The sequence below is a fragment of the Heterodontus francisci genome, chromosome 29, assembly GCF_036365525.1.
Source record: "Heterodontus francisci isolate sHetFra1 chromosome 29, sHetFra1.hap1, whole genome shotgun sequence".
NCBI lineage: Eukaryota > Metazoa > Chordata > Chondrichthyes > Heterodontiformes > Heterodontidae > Heterodontus > Heterodontus francisci.
In genome coordinates, this window is record NC_090399.1 from 4987638 (window position 1) to 5007627 (window position 19990).

At 49.1% G+C, this 19990-nt stretch overlaps 1 protein-coding gene and 1 pseudogene across 1 annotated transcript in view; one reads left to right on the forward strand and one right to left on the reverse strand.

Annotated features, from left to right (window-relative positions):
* The window catches only part of LOC137346084 (zinc-binding protein A33-like), a 33299-nt pseudogene extending 19049 nt beyond the window's left edge, over nt 1-14250 (forward strand).
* Nucleotides 1-19990, reverse strand: part of LOC137345658 (zinc-binding protein A33-like) — a 366777-nt gene that overhangs the window by 140441 nt on the left and 206346 nt on the right.

Genomic DNA, 19990 nt, shown 5'->3' on the forward strand with positions numbered 1-19990 from the left:
ATAATTTTGTATGCCTCAGTCATGTTCCCCCTCAGCCTTCTCTGCTCTGAGGAAAACAACCCTCGCCTTTTCAGTCTCTCTTCGTAGCTGAAATACTCCTTCCCAGGCAACATCCTGGTGAATCTCCTGTGCACCCTCTGCAGTTCAATCACATCCTTCCTATAGTGTGGTGCCCAGAACTGTACACAGTACTCCATCTGTGGCCTAACCAGTGTTTTGTACAGCTCCATCATAACCTCCTTGCTCTTTTATTCTGTGCCTAGGCTAATAAAGCCAAATATCCCATATGCCGTCCTAACCACTTTATCTACCTGTGCTGCTGTCTTCAGTGATGTATGGACAAGTACACCAAGGTCCGTTTGACCTTCTGTACTTAAGAGGGTCCTGCCATCCATTGTATATTCCCTTGCCTTGTTAGTCCTCCTAAAATGTATCACCACACACTTCCCAGGATTAAGTTCCATTTGCCACTGCTCCGCCCATTTTACCAGACCATCTATATCGTCCTGTAATCTAAGGCTTTCCTCCTCACAATTTACGACACCACCAGTTTTCGTGTCATCTGTGAACTTACTGATCATACCTCCTATATTCACGTCTAAATCATTAATATACACGATAAACAGTAAGGGTCCCAGCACTAATCCCTGTGGTACACCACTGGTTACAGGCTTCCACGCGCAGAATCAACCCTCGACCATAAACCTCTGCCTCCTACCGCGAGGCCAATTTTTGGATCCAATTTGCCAAATTGCCCTGGATCCCGTGGGCTCTTACCTTCTTAACCAATCTCCCATGTAAGAGATTATCAAAAGCCTGACTGAAGTCCATGTAGACTATATCAACTGCTTTACCCTCATCTACAAATCTCATCACCGCCTCAAAAATTTCAGTCAAGTAAGTCAGACACGATCTCCCCCTGACAAATCCAAGCGGAACCCAACAAAGATGTTTGCGAGGGCTGAGCCCAGAGTGCGTCCCATGGCAACACCATCTATTTGGGCATCCATCGTGTCATTAAAACGGAGCAGTCAAATGAGCTCCCTTTACTTGACGTACTAGCTCAGAAATCTGCTGAGGGGTTCTCTACCACGTTCTACCACAAACCTACCTTCACTGGTCAATACACGCGTTGGGAGTCTGACAGTTCCATGTGCTATAAAATTGGTCTTATCGGCATCCTCGTAAATAGGGCCCAAGCCATTTGCTGACCATGCAAGCTTGATGCTGAAATAGGGTGAATCAAAGACATCATTTAGGCATTGGAACTGGTTTTGAGGCAGGTGAGACCTGTATAAGATAAATTAGCTCCACCTTAACAGGACCAGAACTAATATCCTCGCAGGGAGATTGCTGGTGCCGTTGGGGAGGGTTTAGACTAGCTTGTCAGGTGGGTGGGAATCTGAAGGGTAGCTCAGATTGGAAGTATAGGCCACCAAACCAGTACTGGTAGTGTGGGGCAGGCACGGCATTAATCAGGAGATTAGAGAAGCATGTAGCACGGACAATACAATAATCATGAGTGACTTCAATCTACATATAGACTGGGTAAACCTAATGAGCACTGATGCTGTGGAGGACGAGTTTCTGGAGTGTGTTCGGGATGGTTTCCCAGGGCAATATGTTGAGGAACTGACCAGAGAACAGGCTATTTTACATCCACTATTATATAATAAGAAATGGTTAATTTACAATCTTGTTGTCAAAGAACCTTTCGGGAAGAATGACCATAATATGATAGAATTTTACTTTATCTATGAAAGTGAGGTAGTTCACTCTGAAGCCAGGGTGTTATATTTGAACAAAGGAAATTATGAGGGTATGAGGGGCCTTTTGGTTAAGATCAAGTGTCGTATCTGTTCTTATTTGATTGAGAAGAGACCATGATCATTGCCTTTTGATCCTGGGGAAGCTTTGAGTAAAATGGCTATAACCAATTTTCGAGTGCGCAGCACCGTTTGGGTGGTTGTGAAGGACAAGGATGGAGATGCACCGGTCGATCGCACCTACTTCATCAAGAAAATTCTCTTCAATTGCTGCGAATTTCAAGCGACGGACGTCTTCTGCCTGCAGGATTTCCCCAGCAGTGGATACTTCGACGTGACGTTCCGGAACGTGGCGGGATGCATCAAGTTCCTGAAGGCGTTCAAGGAGAAAGGGGACCAGGCGCCACTGTCGATCCTCACAGCGGAGCCGCTCTTCACGCTTCCGTCACAATGGGACCGGGTGGTGACGATTCACCTCTACAACCCCCATGTTCCGGTGGTGGATGTACTCACCTTTCTCGCCAGGTACGTCGAGGTGGCCGGCAGCAGCACTGATGTCAAGGACCCGTTTTGGATTTGGACCAGCAAGCGGCAGGTCAAGGTGACCTTGAAGGTAGATACCAGTGGAGGCATCATCCACCCTCCCTCCAGCTTCGCTATCGGGGGAAGTCGAGGCTTCTTGGTCTACGCTGGGCAGCCCATAGTTTGCCGCACCTGTGGCAGATCTGGTCACGTGGCAGCCAACTGCAGCACGATTGTTTGCAAGAACTGCAAGGAGGAAGGCCATCAGACCAAGGACTGTAAGCAGACTAAGTGTTGCAACTTGTGCGGTGTGGCAGGCCATCTCTGCAAGACCTGCCCCAAACATTGCCTCAGCTATGCTCAGGCGGCAAGGTCCAAGGAAAGGCCGGGAGAAGATTCGACGAAGGCGTCCGCTGTTCGAAAGGAGACCAGCAACCTTCTCCGCAGTGAGGAACTTCAACCTGAGAAGGAAGGGGAGGCAGATGAAACCAACGACCCAGCACCTACCCAGCGCCCGGAAACCCCTCCTCCACAGAAGAATCAATGGAGGAGGAGGCAGCAGATGGACAAACAGGTCAGTGGCAAGTGGTCCAGAGGAAAACCACAAAGAAAAAACATCCCAAAGCCACCACCCAAACCAGTGGCAAGAGGAGGCTCTCTTCTGAATCAGACTGCAACAACTCCTCTTCACTGGACGGGGAAATGCTGGAACGACAGCCCCTTCAAAAGAGGCGGCAGAACTCCGAGATGGATGATAAAGCAACCCAGCCCACGGGCACTGGAAGCTGTTATGGGCCCGGCGTGCCCCAACCCCAATGCCCCACACGTAACGACGTGGCCAACGCATCTCAGCTCCGGGACACCGGGAGCAAAGACACGTCTGGCGCACCTGAGCTCTGGGAGACCGGGAGCTGTGATGTTTTCGAGGAGGAACAGATGGAAGCAGCTGAGGACAACCCAATCCTCTCTGCCTACAAGACCCCCCCGATGTCACCCGAGCGGAACAAACCCTGCATGAAAAATCAGGAGGGGTTTCTGAGCCCAACCAACGTGAAACTGCTTGCGCACACGATGGGTATGCAGGAACATCCCGAAGGACTGGGACTAGCGAGGACAAATGGTATGGGAAGCAACAACTAATTTTTAGTAAAAAATGGGTGTAAGAATTGCTTCCATTAATGTGCGTAGCATTAAATCTACTACGCGATGTGTTTCAACCTTGGATTACCTCTCCAAGGTCAAAGCTGACCTACTGTTTCTGCAGGAGTGTGGAATACCACACCTCAGCACCTACAGGCAATGGTAGCGATGGTGGTCCCACGGGCCATCGATCTGGTCGGGGGTTAATGATTGCCATTCCTCCGGCCTGGGTATTCTGCTGCGGGGAGGTAACTTCACCATCTCCGAAGTTAAGGAGGTGGTGGGCGGCCGCCTCCTCGTAGCAGACGTGATGTCCAACAACGCTCCGCTCCGGTTGATCAACGTGTACGCCCCGGTACAACGCAGCGAGCGGCTGACCATCTTCCAGCAGCTCCCACCGCTGCTGGCGACGTCCAGGCCAGTCATCCAAGGCGCTGACTTCAACTGCATCATCGATGCGGCTGGACGATCCGGCAGTGACGACAGCAAACTGGACGCTACGTCCAGATTCCGAATAGAAACAGTTAAAGATGCCAAACTGCACGACGTCTTCAGCAAACATGCAGACGGAGCGCAGCGCAGATACACATGGTCAAGATCGGACGGGTCTGCCCGTTCCAGGATTGACTTCCTGTTTGTGTCCCGTGCTGTCACGGTCGGATCCACCGACATCAAGCCGGTGTTCTTCTCTGACCACTGTCTCTTACTGGCCGACTGTCACTTACAGGACGACCAGAGGGTTGGCAGAGTGACGTGGAAGCTCAATGCTGCACTGCTGACCCCAGAGAATGTTGAGGAACTCAAAAGGGATTACAAAGGTTGGAGGACCATGAAACCCCTCTTTGAGTCTCCAGTTCACTGGTGGGAAGCGATTAAGGAGAACATCAAGAGGTTCTTCATCCACAAAGGTGTTCAGAGGGCGAGAGAGAGACAGAGGGAACTGTCCCGACTCCAGAAAAGTATGCAAAATCCACTCCGGTTGCAGTCAATGGGGGTCGAGGTCAAGGAGGACCTCCAAGAGGTGAAGAGCCAGCAGGTCTCGCTCTTTGCCAAGGAGGCCTCCAAGATCATCTTCCGGTCCAGAGTCTGCTCCATCGTGCAGGATGAGACGTGCTCGCGTTACTTCTTCCAAAAGGTACACACAGAGAGAGCTCTGTTATCAGCAGCCTGAAGGAAGAAGATGGCTCGGTAACGTCTTCGCAGTCCGACATACTAAGGATCAGCAAATCCTTTTATGCTGGGCTGTATGACGCGAAGCCCACAGACAGCAGAGCCTCCCAGTCCTTCCTTTCATCTATCACAGAGGTCTTAGATGACAGCAGGAGGGAGAGACTGGACAAGCCGCTAACTCTGGACGAGCTGGCAAATGCCGTCGAGTCTTTCGAGACGAGTAAAACTCCCGGGAGCGACGGCTTACCGGTCGAGTTGTACTCAGCCCTGTGGGACTGGGTCAGCCCGGACCTGCTGGAAGTATACGAGAGTATGCTCCTGGCCGGCAGCATGTCAGAATCCATGAGAAAAGGCATCATCACCCTCATTTACAAGCAGAAGGGGGAGAGGGCAGAAATCAGATATTGGTGGCCCATCTCACTGCTTAATGTTGATTACAAGATTCTGTCCAAAGTCATAGCCAGTCGAGTCAAGTCTGCTCTGGAGTTGGTGATTCACCCCGATCAGACCTGTACTGTACCGGGCAGGAAGATCTCTGATAGTCTCGCACTACTCAGGGATACGATCACCTACGTACGGGACAGGAGGGTGGACACCTGCCTCATCAGCCTGGACCAGGAGAAGGCTTTTGACAGGATATCGCACACCTACATGATGGACATGCTTTCCAAAATGGGGGTTGGGGGGGGGAATCTGCAATTGGATCCAACTGCTCTACACAAACATCAGTAGCGCAGTCTCAATCAATGGGTGGGAATCGGAAAGTTTCCTCATCAAATCTGGAGTCAGACAGAGCAGTTCTCTCTCCCCAGTCTTGTTTGTTTGCTGTATTGAAACCTTTGCTGAGTCTATTAGGAAGGATGCGAGCATAAGAAGGGTGACAATCCCAGGCAGCGGAGGCACTCAGGTCAAAACCTCCCTGTACATGGATGACGTCGCCGTTTTCTGCTCGGATCCGCTGTCCGTGCGCAGACTGATGAGCATCTGCGACCAGTTCGAACTGGCCTCGGGAGCCAAAGTTAACCACGGCAAGAGCGAGGCCATGTTCTTTGGCAACTGGGCTGACCGATCCTTTGTCCCCTTCACCGTCAGGTCAGACTACCTGACGGTGCTGGGGATATGGTTCGGAAGGGCCGGGGTGTGCACCAAAACATGGGAGGAGCGAGTAGCCAAGGTGCGACAAAAGTTGGGCATGTGGGGGCAGCGATCTCTCTCCATTGTGGGTAAGAACCTGGTCATCAGGTGCGAGGCGCTCAAGTTGTTGCTCTCCGTGGCGCAGGTCTGGCCCATACCCCACTCCTGCGCCGTGGCAGTCACCCGAGCCATTTTCCACTTCGTCTGGGGATCTAAAATGGACCGGGTCCGGAGGGACACGATGTTCAAATCTCTGGACAAGGGCGGGAAAAATATACCCAACGTGGCCCTCATCCTGATGACCACCTTCGTGTGCGGCTGCATCACGCTGTGTGTAGATCTCCAGTACGCAAACTCCAAGTGTCACTACGTGCTGAGGTTCTATCTGTCCCCGGCGTTGCGAAGGATGGGCCTGGTCACATTGCCGCGGAACGCTCCATGCAGTTGGGTGGTGCCGTACCACCTATCCTTCTTGGAGCAGTTTCTGCGGGAAAACACCTTTGACCACCGGTCCATCAGGCAGTGGTCTGCACGGAATGTCCTCAAGGCCCGACGGGAAAAGGAAACGGTGGATCCTGTCGGATGGTTCCCCGAGCAGACCGTCAAAGCTGGTGGTGAGAAGGGCCCTCCCCGTCAGATCCTTCATGCACACCCGAAGTCTCGCCCCCTCCGCACAGTGCCCCCGCGTTGGCTGTGGTGGGGAAGAGACGGTCGCCCACCTCCTCCTGGAATGTGCCTTTGCAAAGCAGGTGTGGAAAGAGATGCAGTGGTTTTTGTCAAGGTTCATCCCAAGCAGCTCTGTCACACAGGAGTCTGTGCTCTACGGGCTGTTCCCAGGGACGCACACCGAGACAAACATCAACTGCTGCTGGAGGACTATCAATTCGGTGAAAGACGCCCTTTGGTCTGCCCGAAACTTGCTGGTCTTCCAGCGCAAAGAGTTGTCCACCACCGAATGTTGCAGACTGGCACATTCCAAGGTCCAGGACTACGTGCTGAGGGACGCACTAAAGCTTGGGGCAGCCGCAGCAAAGGCTCAATGGGGAAAGACCACAGTGTAAGGTTCCCCCACCAAGCTGGACTGAGGGGCTGGATCCATGGGAAACCCCTCGAACTGTATCGTTAATATTCTCAGTTGCTGTAAATGTAAAACTGTAAAACTGACATGACAATTGTGAAACGGAAGGGTTGTGAAGAAACTCATGACAGTATTGAAGGAAACTGATCTCCCTTGCAATGCTTGGATTTTTGGTGCTGTTTGGAAACTGTTTGGCAATGTATTTTTTACAGATTTTTATGAATAAAGTATATTTTGGAAATAAAAAAAAAAGAAGGTATGAGGGGCAAATTGGCTGAGTTGGATTACGAAAATACATTAAAAGGTATAACAGTACAGAGGCAATGGAAAGTCTTTCAAGAATTATTACTACGCTGGGCAGGCCAGAGTTTGCCGCACCTGTGGCAAATCTGGTCACGTGGCAGCCAACTGCAGCACGGTTGTTTGCAAGAACTGCAAGGAGGAAGGCCATCAGACCAAGGACTGTAAGCTGACTAAGTGTTGCAACTTGTGTGGTGCGGCAGGCCACCTCTACAAAACCTGCCCCAAACACTGCCTCAGTTATGCTCAGGTGGCAAGGTCCAAGGAAAGGCCGGGACAAGGTTCGACGAAGGCATCCGGTGTTCGAAAGGAGACGAGCAACCTTTTCCACAGTGAGGAACTTCAACCAGAGAAGGAGAAGAAAGGGGAGGCAGCTGAAACCAGCGACCCAGCACCTACCCTGCGCCCGGAAACCTCCCCCGCTCCACAGACAGAATCAATGGAGGAGGAGGCAGCAGATGGACAAACAGGTCAGTGGCAAGTGGTCCAGAGGAAAACCACAAAGAAAAAACATCCAAAAGCGGAACAGGTCACCACCCAAACCAGTGGCAAGGGGAGGCTATCTTCTGAATCAGACTGCAACAACTCCTCTTCACTGGACGGGGAAATGCTGGAGCGACAGCCCCTTTAAAAGAGGCGGCAGAACTCCAAGGAGATGGAAGATAAAGCCCCCCAGCCCACGGGAATCTGTGATGGGCCCGGCGTGCCCCAACCCCAAAGCGCCACACGTAACGATGTGGCCAGCGCATCTCAGCTCCGGGACACCGAGAGCAAAGACACGTCTGGCGCACCTCAGCTCCGGGAGGCCAGGAGCAGTGATGTTTTCGAGAAGGAACAGAGGGAAGGAGCAGAGGACAACCCAATCCTTGCTGCCGACAAGACGCCCCCCCGATGTCACCCCAGCGGAACAAACCCTGCATGAAAAACCAGGAGGGGTTTCTGAGCCCAACCAACGTGAAACAGCTTGCGCACACGATGGGTATGCAGGAACATCCCGAAGGACTGGGACTAGCAAGGACAAATGGTATGGGAAGCAACAACTAACTTTTAAAAATGGGTGTAAGAATTGCTTCCATTAATGTGCGTAGCATTAAATCTACTACGCGATGTGTTTCAACCTTGGATTACCTCTCCAAGGTCAAAGCTGACCTACTGTTTCTGCAGGAGTGTGGAATACCACACCTCAGCACCTACAGGCAGTGGTCACGATGGTGGTCCCACGGGCCATCGATCTGGTTGGGGGGTAATGATTGCCGTTCCTCCGGCCTGGGTATTCTGCTGCGGGTATTCTTCACCATCTCTGAAGTTAAGGAGGTGGTGGGCGGTCGCCTCCTCATAGCAGACGTGATGTGCAACAGCGCTCCGCTCCAGTTGATCAACGTGTACGCCCCGGTACAACGCAGCGAGCGGCTGACCATCTTCCAGCAGCTCCCACTGCTGCTGGCAACGTCCAGGCCGGTCATCCTAGGCGGTGACTTCAACTGCATCATCGATGCGACTGGACGATCCAGCAGTGACGACAGCAAACTGGACGCTACGTCCAGATTCCGAATAGAAACAGTTAAAGATGCCAAACTGCACGACGTCTTCAGCAGCGCAGATACACATGGTCAAGATCGGACGGGTCTGCCCGTTCCAGGATTGACTTCCTGTTTGTGTCCCGTGCTGTCACGGTCGTATCCACCGACGTCAAACACCGACGGTGTTCTTCTCCGACCACTGCCTCTTACTGGCCGACTGTCACTTACAGGATGACCAGCGGGTTGGCAGAGGGACGTGGAAGCTCAATGCTACACTGCTGACCCCAGAGAACGTTGAGGAACTCAAAAGGGATTACAAAGGTTGGAGGACCGTGAAATCCCTCTTTGAGTCTCCAGTTCACTGTGGGAAGCGATTAAGGAGAACATCAAGAGGTTCTTCATCCACAAAGATGTTCAGAGGGCGAGAGAGACAGAGGGAAATGTCCCGACTCCAGAAAAGTATGCAAAATCTGCTCCGGATGCAGTCAATGGGGGTCAAGGTCAAGGAGGACCTCCAAGAGGTGAAGAGCCAGCAGGCCTCGCTCTTTGCCAAGGAGACCTCCAAGATCATATTCTGGTCCAGAGTCCTCTCCATCGAGCAGGATGAGACGTGCTCACGTTACTTCTTCCAAAAGGTACACACAGAGAGAGCTCTGTTATCAGCAGCCTGAAGGAAGAAGATGGCTCGGTAACGTCTTCGCATTCCGACATACTAAGGATCAGCAAATCCTTTTATGCTGGGCTGTATGACGCGAAGCCCACAGACAGCAGAGCCTCCCAGTCCTTCCTGTCATCTATCACAGAGGTCTTAGATGACAGCAGGAGGGAGAGACTGGACAAGCCGCTAAATCTGGACGAGCTGACAAAGGCCGTCGAGTCCTTCGAGACGAGTAAAACTCCCGGAAGCGACGGCTTACCGGTCGAGTTGTACTCGGCCCTGTGGGACTGGGTCGGCCCGGACCTGCTGGAAGTATACGAGAGTATGCTCCTGGCCGGCAGCATGTCAGAATCCATGAGGAAAGGCATCATCACCCTCATTTACAAGCGGAAGGGGGAGAGGGCAGAAATCAGATATTGGCGGCCCATCTCACTGTTTAATGTTGATTACAAGATTCTGTCCAAAGTCATAGCCAGTCGAGTCAAGTCTGCTCTGGAGTTGGTGATCCACCCCGATCAGACCCGGACTGTACCCGGCAGGAAGATCTCCGATAGTCTCGCGCTTCTCAGGGATACGATCGCCTACTTGCAGGACAGGAGGGTGGACACCGGCCTCATCAGCCTGGTCCAGGAGAAGGCTTTTGACAGGATATCGCACACCGACATGATGGACGTGCTTTCCAAAATGGGGTTTGGGGAGGGAATCTGCAATTGGATCAAACTGCTCTGCACAAACATCAGTAGCGCAGTCTCAATCAAGTTTCCCGATCCAATCTAGAGTCAGACAGGGCTGTCCTCTCTCCCCGGGGAGAGCGAGTAGCCAAGGTACAACAAAAGTTGAGCATGTGGGGGCAGCGATCTCTCTCCATTGTGGGTAAGAACCTGGTCATCAGGTGCGAGGTGCTCACGTTGTTGCTGTACATGGCGCAGGTCTGGCCCATACCCCACTCCTGCGCTGTGGCGGTCACCCGAGCCATTTTCCGCTTCATCTGCAGATCTAAAATGGACCGGGTCCGGAGGGACACGATGTTCAAATCTCTGGATAAGGGCCGGAAAAATGTACCCAACGTCGCCCTCATCCTGACGACCACATTAGTGTGCGGCTGCATCAAGCTGTGTGTAGACCTCCAGTACGCAAACTCCAAGTGTCACTACGTGCTGAGATTCTATCTGTCCCCGGTGTTGCGAAGGATGGGCCTGGTCACATTGCCGCGGAACGCTCCATGCAGTTGGACCGTGCCGTACCACCTATCCTTCGTGGAGCAGTTTCTGTGGGAAAACACCTTTGACCACTGGTCCATCAGGCAGTGGTCTGCACGGAATGTCCTCAAGGCCCTACGGGAAAAGGAGACGGTGGATCCTGTCGGCTGGTTCCCCGAGCAGACCGCCAAAGTCACTTGGCGGAATGCCTCATCACCAGAACTTTCAAACAAGCACCAAAATGTAGCTTGGCTGGTGGTGAGAAGAGCCCTCCCCGTCAGATCCTTCCTGCACGCCCGAAGTCTCGCCCCCTCCGCGCAATGCCCCCACATTGGCTGTGGTGGGGAAGAGACGGTTGCCCACCTCCTCCTGGAATGTGTCTTTGCAAAGCAGGTGTGGAAAGAGATGCAGTGGTTTTTGTCGAGGTTCATCCCAAGCAGCTCTGTAACACAGGAGTCTGTGCTCTACGGGCTGTTCCCAGGGACGCACACCGAGACAAACATCAACTGCTGCTGGAGGACTATCAATTCGGTGAAAGATGCCCTTTGGTCTACCCGAAACCTTCTGATCTTCCAGCGCAAAGAGTTGTCCACGACCAAATGTTGCAGACTGGCACATTCCAAGGTCCAGGACTACGTGCTGAGGGACGCACGAAAGCTTGGGGCAGCCGCAGCAAAGGCTCAATGGGGAAAGACCACTGTGTAAGGTCCCCCCACCAAGCTGAATGGAGGGGCTGGATCCATGGGAAACCCCTCGAACTGTATCCGGAAAATTTTGTGTGCTGTAAATGTAAAACTGTATGTGGCATGACAATGAAATGGAAGGGTTGTGAGGCAACTCATGATTGTATCGAAGGAAACTGATCAACTTTGCACTGTTTGTGTTTTTTGACTTGATGCTGTTTTAAACTGTTTGGGAATGTAATTTTTACAGATTTTTATGAATAAAGTGTATTTTGGAAAAAAAAATGAAGGTATGAGGGGCAAATTGGCTGAGGTGGATTGCGAAAATATATTAAAAGGTATAACAGTACAGAGGTAATGGAAAGAATTATTACATAGTTTGCAGCAACTATACATTCCTTCAAGGCACAAAAACTCCAGTCAATCATTGCTAACAAAGGAAGTTAAGGATTGTATAAGATTAAAAGGGGCGGCACAGTGGCGCAGTGGTTAGCACCGCAGCCTCACAGCTCCAGCAACCCGGGTTCAATTCTGGATACTGCCTGTGTGGAGTTTGCAAGTTCTCCCTGTGTCTGCGTGGGTTTTCACCGGGTGCTCCGGTTTCCTCCCACAGCCAAAAGACTTGCAGGTTGATAGGTAAATTGCCCATTACAAATTGCCCCTAGTATAGGTAGGTGGTAGGGAAATCTAGGGACAGGTGGGGATGTGGTAGGAATTTGGAATTAGTGTAGGATTAGTATAATATGGGTGGTTGATGGTCGGCACAGACTCGGTGGGCCGAAGGGCCTGTTTCAGTGCTGCATCTCGAAACTAAACTAAACTAAAAGGCCTACAAAGTTGCCAGAAATAGAAGTAAACCTTTAAAATACAGCAGAGGAGGACCAAGAAACTGATAAAGAAACAGAGAATAGAATATGAATGTAAACTAGCAAAAAACATAAACAGACTATAGTCACGTACAAAGGAAACATTTCTCTCAGACAAATGTACGTCCATTACAGGCAGAGACAGGAGAATTTATAATGGGGAATTAAGAAATGGAAGAGAAGCTAAATGATTACTTTGTGTCTGTCTTCACTGAGGAAGATGCAAATAAATCTCCCAGAATTAGAAATCCAAGGAACTCGGGAGAATGAGGAATTGAAGGAAATTAACATTTGAGTATTCCTGTAAACAGCGACATTTTGCTGAAACTTTTTATCTTGCACTCCTCAGGACAATTTTCAAGAATATCGATGTAAGGGAAAGCAACAAATTTATACTGTATGTGAAGAGAGTGCTGATTGGTTGGCAAGTGGACTCTGATTGGCAGAGGTGTTGCCATGGCGAATACAACAGAAAGAACTGTACACACACAAGGCATGTTTCAGCCAAACAAAATAAGAGACAGCCATTGGCTGGTTCATTCCTCAGGGCAATGCCTTGACCAATCAGAGTCAAGCTGCCTGGTTTAAATTTCAAACAAAAGTTGGCAGTTAACTGTCAGTCACTAGGAAACTGTTGCATTCTCCATTCACCATCTTCCCTCTCACTCCCCTCCCTCATCCTCCCCTCTCTGTCTCTCCTATACCCTCCTCCTGCTCCTCACTCCCCTCCTCCTCACTCTCTCCCCTCTCTCCTCCTCCCCCTCACTTCCCTCCTCATCATCTCCTCTCTGTCTCTCCTATACCCTCCTCCTGCTCCTCACTCCCCTCCTCCTCACTCTCTCCCCTCTCTCCTCCTCCCCCTCACTTCCCTCCTCATCATCTCCTCTCTGTCTCTCCTATACCCTCCTCCTGCTCCTCACTCCCTCCTCCTCACTCTCCCTCCCCTCATACCCAGTATCCTCAATCCCGTGCTCCTCCTCCTCTCTAAATCACTGACTGTGTTATTTTAACTTTCCCCCAGCTCCAGCCTCTCTGACTCTGGATCTGAACACAGTGAATCCCCAGCTTATCCTGTCTGAGGACCGGACCAGTGTGAGACTCGGAGACAAACGGCAGCCGCTCCCTGACACCCCGGAGAGGTTTAATTTCTGGCCTTGTGTCCTGGGATCGGAGGGATTCAGATCAGGGAGACATTACTGGGAGGTGGAGGTGGAGAAGAAGACTCCCTGAGTGTGAATCCCCGGAAGATTGGGGTTTACCTGGACTATGAGGGTGGACAGGTGTCATTTTACAATGTGGACAACATGTCACATCTCCACACTTTCACCCACACTTTCACTGAGAGAATCTTTCCCATCTTTGATCCGGGATGGAATTACAACGGGAAAAACTCTGCACCGCTGAGAATCTGCAGGTTTAAAAGTCACTGATTCCTCCCACTGCCTGTTCCAATGACAGAATAAGGAGGAGGGAAGTTTGCTCTACAATGAAGTAGGAATGCTGTGTGAGAAATGACAAGATATTTTCAGTTGAATATAAACTGGGGAAAGAAGGAGGGGGAGTGAAGAAACAAATAGAAGCTGAATTGTAGAGAGGAACTGAGTGGGTAGAATGAGCTGTGAACTGCAGGAACCCGGTGACCTTCCTGCCTGTAATGTTGCTCCACAGGCGGAAGGTGGCGCTACATGGCCGTGTTTGAGATGAATCAGTGAAACACCTCTGCTGACAAGCGCTGTTATTAAACTAGACAATAGAAGCAGCACTTTCTTCAAAAGGCAATTCACTGCTTCATTAAACACCACAAACACAAAGAAAATGTCTTGTTTATTTTACTATCACCTTGCTCCAGCCTGGAACCTCCCTGGTCTGTGTATCTCAGTAAACACACCAAGCAGAGCGCAGCAATTCTGACACCACCTTCTGATTTAGACACAGACACTGCAGACAGATGAAGCAAATACTTTTATTTCTGTGTGCAGGGTGTTCGGGTATCTGGGAGTCCTCCAGTATATTCACTATTAGTATAAGTGCTTCATTAGAAAATGTACCTGTTAAGATACTGCTGCCATGTAATCCCAAAGACTATCTGTATATATATATATTTATGTTTTGACCGATTATCTCCATGTGTGTCTCAATGTCATCTTTTTGTTTTCTGATGCTCCCGTGATCAGCAGATTGTGACATTTTATTACATTAAAGGCACTATATCAATCTCAGTTGTTTTGCTTTACCTTTCTATTAATCTCAGACACTATAATGCCTTGCAGGAGTGGATAACAGTAACAAAGTGGGGGTGGGAGGAGAAACAGGAAAATTAAAAGAGGGATAATGGGTAAAATGAGCAAAAACAGGAGGCTTGTGTACATGCTATCCCTATAATTGTAAAATAAGGTGATGACTGTAAGTTATTGATTGGTTTCACAAAATGTAATTGTTTTGAATTATTCTTTCTTTTGGGCCTCCTTATCTCGAGAGACAATGGATACGCGCCTGGAGGTGGTCAGTGGTTTGTGAAGCAGCGCCTGGAGTGGCTATAAAGGCCAATTCTGGAGTGACAGGCTCTTCCACAGGTGCTGCAGAGAAATTTGTTTGTTGGGGCTGTTGCACAGTTGGCTCTCCCCTTGCGCCTCTGTCTTTTTTCCTGCCAACTACTAAGTCTCTTCGACTCGACTCGAATTATAGACAGAGGTAAAATAAGATTAGGGCTCCTTCATACGGAAGTGTAGAGACTTCAAGAGACACTCGGAGGACGGGCGAGGGGTTCAGGCACGTGTTACTGCGACTTGTCCCCCAAGGTATAAACAGTGTAATATAATTCTCAATTATACAATGTAAATTACTGCTCAGATACTGTAATACATCAAGTCTCATTTGTCCTGAATAAATTTTATCACTGCCACCAATACAGATCAATGTCGAATCATAACCTTTATTAAAGAGAAAACCTAATAAACAAACAAGGAGAAAACACCTTAAAATGTATCAAACGGTATCAAATATTATTTAAAATGAACTTGGTTTCCTATTGAACTCCTCAGGATAAAACATTTACAGCTAAACATTATTACAATTTTAAAATGAAGTTAATTTGAATATAAATGAATATTGCAGGAAAAAGAGACCTTGTATTAATATCCAGCATCTTTCACAGCCTCAGGGTGACCCAAAGCACTTTAAAGTAAATGAAGTCCTTTCGAAGTACGGTAACTGTTGAAATGTAGAAAACAGCAGCCAATTTGTGCATAGTAAGATCCCACAAATAGTGATGTGATAAAGACTAAATCTGTTTTAGTAATGCTGGTTTTGTGATAAATATTGACCAGGACTCCAGGGATGTTGAAAAATGGCAAAAACCCAATTGGGTGCAGGATGTTGGTCCTTGTTACACCTGTTTGACCCCATAAAGCAGGTAAAACAAGGTCCAATTTCTACCCCATTATCCACAAGCACAGAATTAATATCCACATTAAACATTCAAATCCCTCCACTGGCACCATCAACTCCAAGGCTGTTACATACCTGAAGAACATTAACTCCTGGATCTATCAGTGTAACTTATTAAGGACTGTAGATTGTAGTGGGTAGAACAAGGCCCCTAGTGTAATTAGTATTTTTTTAATTAAGGGAGTAACTAATTGATCTAATGGTAAGTCATGACAGGAAAGCTCAGCCCCGTGACATGCTCCTCCTGCGCAATGTGGGAAATCAGGGATGTTTCCAGGAGTTGTAGGCGAAGGTAGGTAGTGCAGGAGTCCCCTGTGACCACCCCCCTCTCAAACAGATATACTGCTTGGATACTGTTGGGGGGATGACCTCCCAGGGGAAAGCAGCAACAGCCAAAGTCATGGCACTATGGAAAGCTCTGCTGCACAGCAGGGGGGGAAAAGGGGTGGAAGAGCGAAAGTGATAGGGGATTCCATCGTAAGGGGTGCAGATAGGTGTTTCTGTGGCCGCAAATGAGGTTCCAGGATGGTATGTTGCTTCCCTGGTGCTAGGGTCAAGGATGTCTCGGAGTGGCTGCAGGACATTCTGAAGGGGGAGGGTGAACAGTCAGAGGTCATGATACACATTGGTACCAATGACATGGGTAGAAAGAGGGATGAGGTCCTGCAACAAGAGTTTAGGGAGCCAGTTAGCAAATGAAAAAGCAGGACCACAAAGGTTGCAATCTCTGGATTTCTCCCTTTGCCACATGCTAGTGAGTATAGGAATAGAGGATGAATGCGTGGCTGAGGAGATGGTACAGGAGGGAGGGCTTTAGGTTCCTGGGTCTGTTTCTGGCAAAGGTGGGACCTGGACAACTGTACAAGTTGGATGGGTTGCAACTGAACCGGAACAGGACCCACATCCTTGCTGGGAGCTTTGCTAGTGCTGTTTTGGGGGGGAAGGTGGGGGGGGGGGGGGTTTAAACTAATTTGGCAGGGGGATGGGATACAGAGTGGAGGTAGAGTAGGGGGTGAGGCACAACCAAATATAGAAAACTGAGTCAGTCTGGAAGGCAGAGCAAATATAGACCTGTTAAGGCACAAGTGAAAAATGCAAGGCTGGATTGCATCTATTTTAATGCAAGGAGTCTTACTAGTAAGGCAGATGAATTGAGGACATTGATTAGCACATGGGATTATGATATTAATGCTCTCACAAAGACATGGCTGAGGGAGGGGCAGGACTGGCAACTCAAAATTCCAGGGTATCCAATCTTCAGGCGTGATAGGGGAGGGGATAAAAGAGGAGGTGGTATTGCACTGTTGATCAAGGAGTCAATTATTGCAGTAAGGAGGGATGATATCTTAGAACAAAGAACAGTACAGCACAGGAACAGGCCATTCAGCCCTCCAAGCCTGCGCCGATCTTGATGCCTGCCTCAACTAACACCTTCTGCACTTCCGGGGCCCATATCCCTCTATTCCCTTCCTATTCATAAAATTGTCAAGATGTCTCTTAAACGTCGCTATCGTATCTGCTTCCACCACCTCCCCTGGCAGCAAGTTCCAGGCACTCATGACTCTCTGTGTAAAAAACTTGCCTCGCACATCCCCTCTAAACTTTGCCCCTCGCACCTTAAACCTATGTCCCTTAGTAACTGACTCTTCCACCCTGGGAAAAAGCTTCTGACTATCCACTCTGTCCATGCCGCTCATAACTTTGTAAACCTCTATCATGTCGCCCCTCCACCTCCGCCGTTCCAGTGAAAACAATCTAAGTTTTTCCAACCTCTCCTCATAGCTAATGCCCTCCAGACCAGGCAACATCCTGGTAAACCTCCTCTGTACCCTCTCCAAAGCCTCCACATCCTTCTGGTAGTGAGGCGACCAGAATTGCATGCAATATTCTAAGTGTGGCCTAACTAAAGTTCTGTACAGCTGCAACATGACTTGCCTATTTTTATACTCTATGACCCAACCGATGAAGGCAAGCATGCCGTATGCCTTCTTCACTACCTTATCCACTTTCAGTGACCTGTGGACCTGTACGCACAGATCTCTCTGCCTGTCAATACTCCTAAGGGTTCTGCCATTTACTGTATACCTCCCACCTGCATTAGACCTTCCAAAATGCATTACCTCACATTTGCCCGGATTAAACTCCATCTGCCATTTCTCTGCCCAAGTCTCCAACCGATCTATATCCTGCTGTATCCTCTGACAATCCTCATCATTATCCGCAACTCCACCAACCTTTGTGTGGTCCACAAACCTACTAATCAGACCAGCTACATTTTCCTCCAAATCATTTAGATATACTGCAAACAGCAAAGGTCCCAGCACTGATCCCTGCGGAACACCACTAGTCACATCCCTCCATTCAGAAAAACACCCATCCACTGATACCCTCTGTCTTCTATGACCGAGCCAGTTCTGTATCCATCTTGCCAGCTCACCTCTGATCCCGTGTGACTTCACCTTTTGTACCAGTCTGCCATGAGGGACCTTGTCAAAGGCTTTACTAAAGTCCATATAGATAACATCCACTGCCCTTCATCAATCATCTTCGTCACTTCCTCAAAAAACTCAATCAAATTCGTAAGACACGACGTCCCCTTCACAAAACCATGCTGTCTCTCGCTAATAAGTTTGTTTGTTTCCAAATGGGACTAAATCCTGTCCCGAATAATCCTCTCTAATAGTTTCCCTACCACTGGCGTAAGGCTCACCGGCCTATAATTTCCGGGATTATCCTTGCCACCCTTCTTAAACAAAGGCTATCTGCACTCCCTTCCCTCGGCTCATCATCCACCAAGTCCTTCTCTTTGGTGAATACTGATGCAAAGTACTCATTTAGCACCTCACCCATTTCCTCTGGCTCCACACATAGATTCCCATCTCTGTCCTTGAGTGGGCCAACCCTTTCCCTGGTTACCCTCTTGCTCTTTATATATGTATAAAAAGCCTTGTGATTTTCCTTAATCCTGTTTGCCAATGACATTTCATGACCTCTTTTAGCCCTCCTAACTCCTTGCTTAAGTTCCTTCCTACTTTCTTTATATTCCTCAAGTACTTCATCTGTTCCTAGCCTTCCAGCCCTTACAAATGCTTCCTTTTTCTTTTTGACTCGGCTCACAATATCCCGTGTTATTCAAGGTTCCCGAAACTTGCCAAACTTGTCTTTCTTCCTCACAGGAACATGCTGGTCCTGGATTCTAATCAGCTGACATTTGAAAGACTCCCACATGTCAGATGTTGATTTACCCTCAAACAGCCGCCCCCAATCTAAATTCTTCAGTTCCTGCCTAATATTGTTATAATTAGCCTTCCCCCAATTTAGCACCTTCACCCGAGGACTACTCTTATCCTTATTCACAAGTACCTTAAAACTTATGGAATTCTGGTCACTGCTCCCGAAATGCTCCCCCACTGAACCTTCGACCACCTGGCCGGGCTCATTCCCCAATACCAGGTCCAGAATGGCCATTCCTCAAATGAGGTTGCTCAAATGATGCCATATGGGTAGAACTTAAGAATAAAAGGGGGGTAATCACTTGGCTGGGAGTGTACTACAGGCCTCCAAACAGTCAGGGAGAGATAGAGGAACAGATATGTAGGCAAATCTCAGAGAGGTGTAAAAATAATAGGGTAATGATAGTAGGGAATGTCAACTTCCCCAATATCAACTGGGATAGTCTCAGTGCAAAAGGCTTAAAGGGGCAGGAATTCTTAAAATGTATACAGGAGAGCATTTTGAGCCAGCATGTCGAAAGTCCTACAAGAGAATGGGCGGTACTGGACCAAATCCGAGGGAATGAAGCCGGACAAATGGTAGAAATGTCAGTGGGAGAGCATTTCGGGGATTGTGACCATAACTCTGTAAGATTTAGGGTAGTTATGGAAAAGGACAAAGATGGACCAGAAATAAAGGTACTGAATTGGGGGAAGGCCCATTTCAATTTGATAAAACAGGATCTGGCCAAAGTGGATGTGGAGCAGCTACTTGTAGGAAAGTCTACATCAGACCAGTAGGAGTCATTCAAAGAGGAAATAGTGAGAGTTCAGAGTCAACATGTACCCATGAAGGTGAAGGGTAGGACCAACAAGTCCAGGGAACCCTGGATATCAAGGCATATAGAGGATTGGATCAGGAAAAAAAAGGAAGCTTATGGCAGCAGCATGCAATAGACAGAGCTAAGCGATCCCATCACCAACGGATCAGATCGCAGCTCTGCAGTCCTGCCACACCCAGCCGTGAATAGTGGTGGACAATTAAACAACTAACTGGAGGAGGTGGATCCACAAATATCCCCATCCTCAATGATGGGGGAGCCCAGCACATCAGTGCGAAAGATAAGGCTGAAGCATTTGCAACAATCTTCAGCCAGAAGTGCCCAGTTGATGATCCATCTTAGCCTCCTCCTGAAGTCCCCAGCATCACAGATGCCAGACTTCAGCCAATTCGATTCACTCCACGTGATATCAAGAAATGACTGAAGGCACTGGATACTGCAAAGGCTATGGGT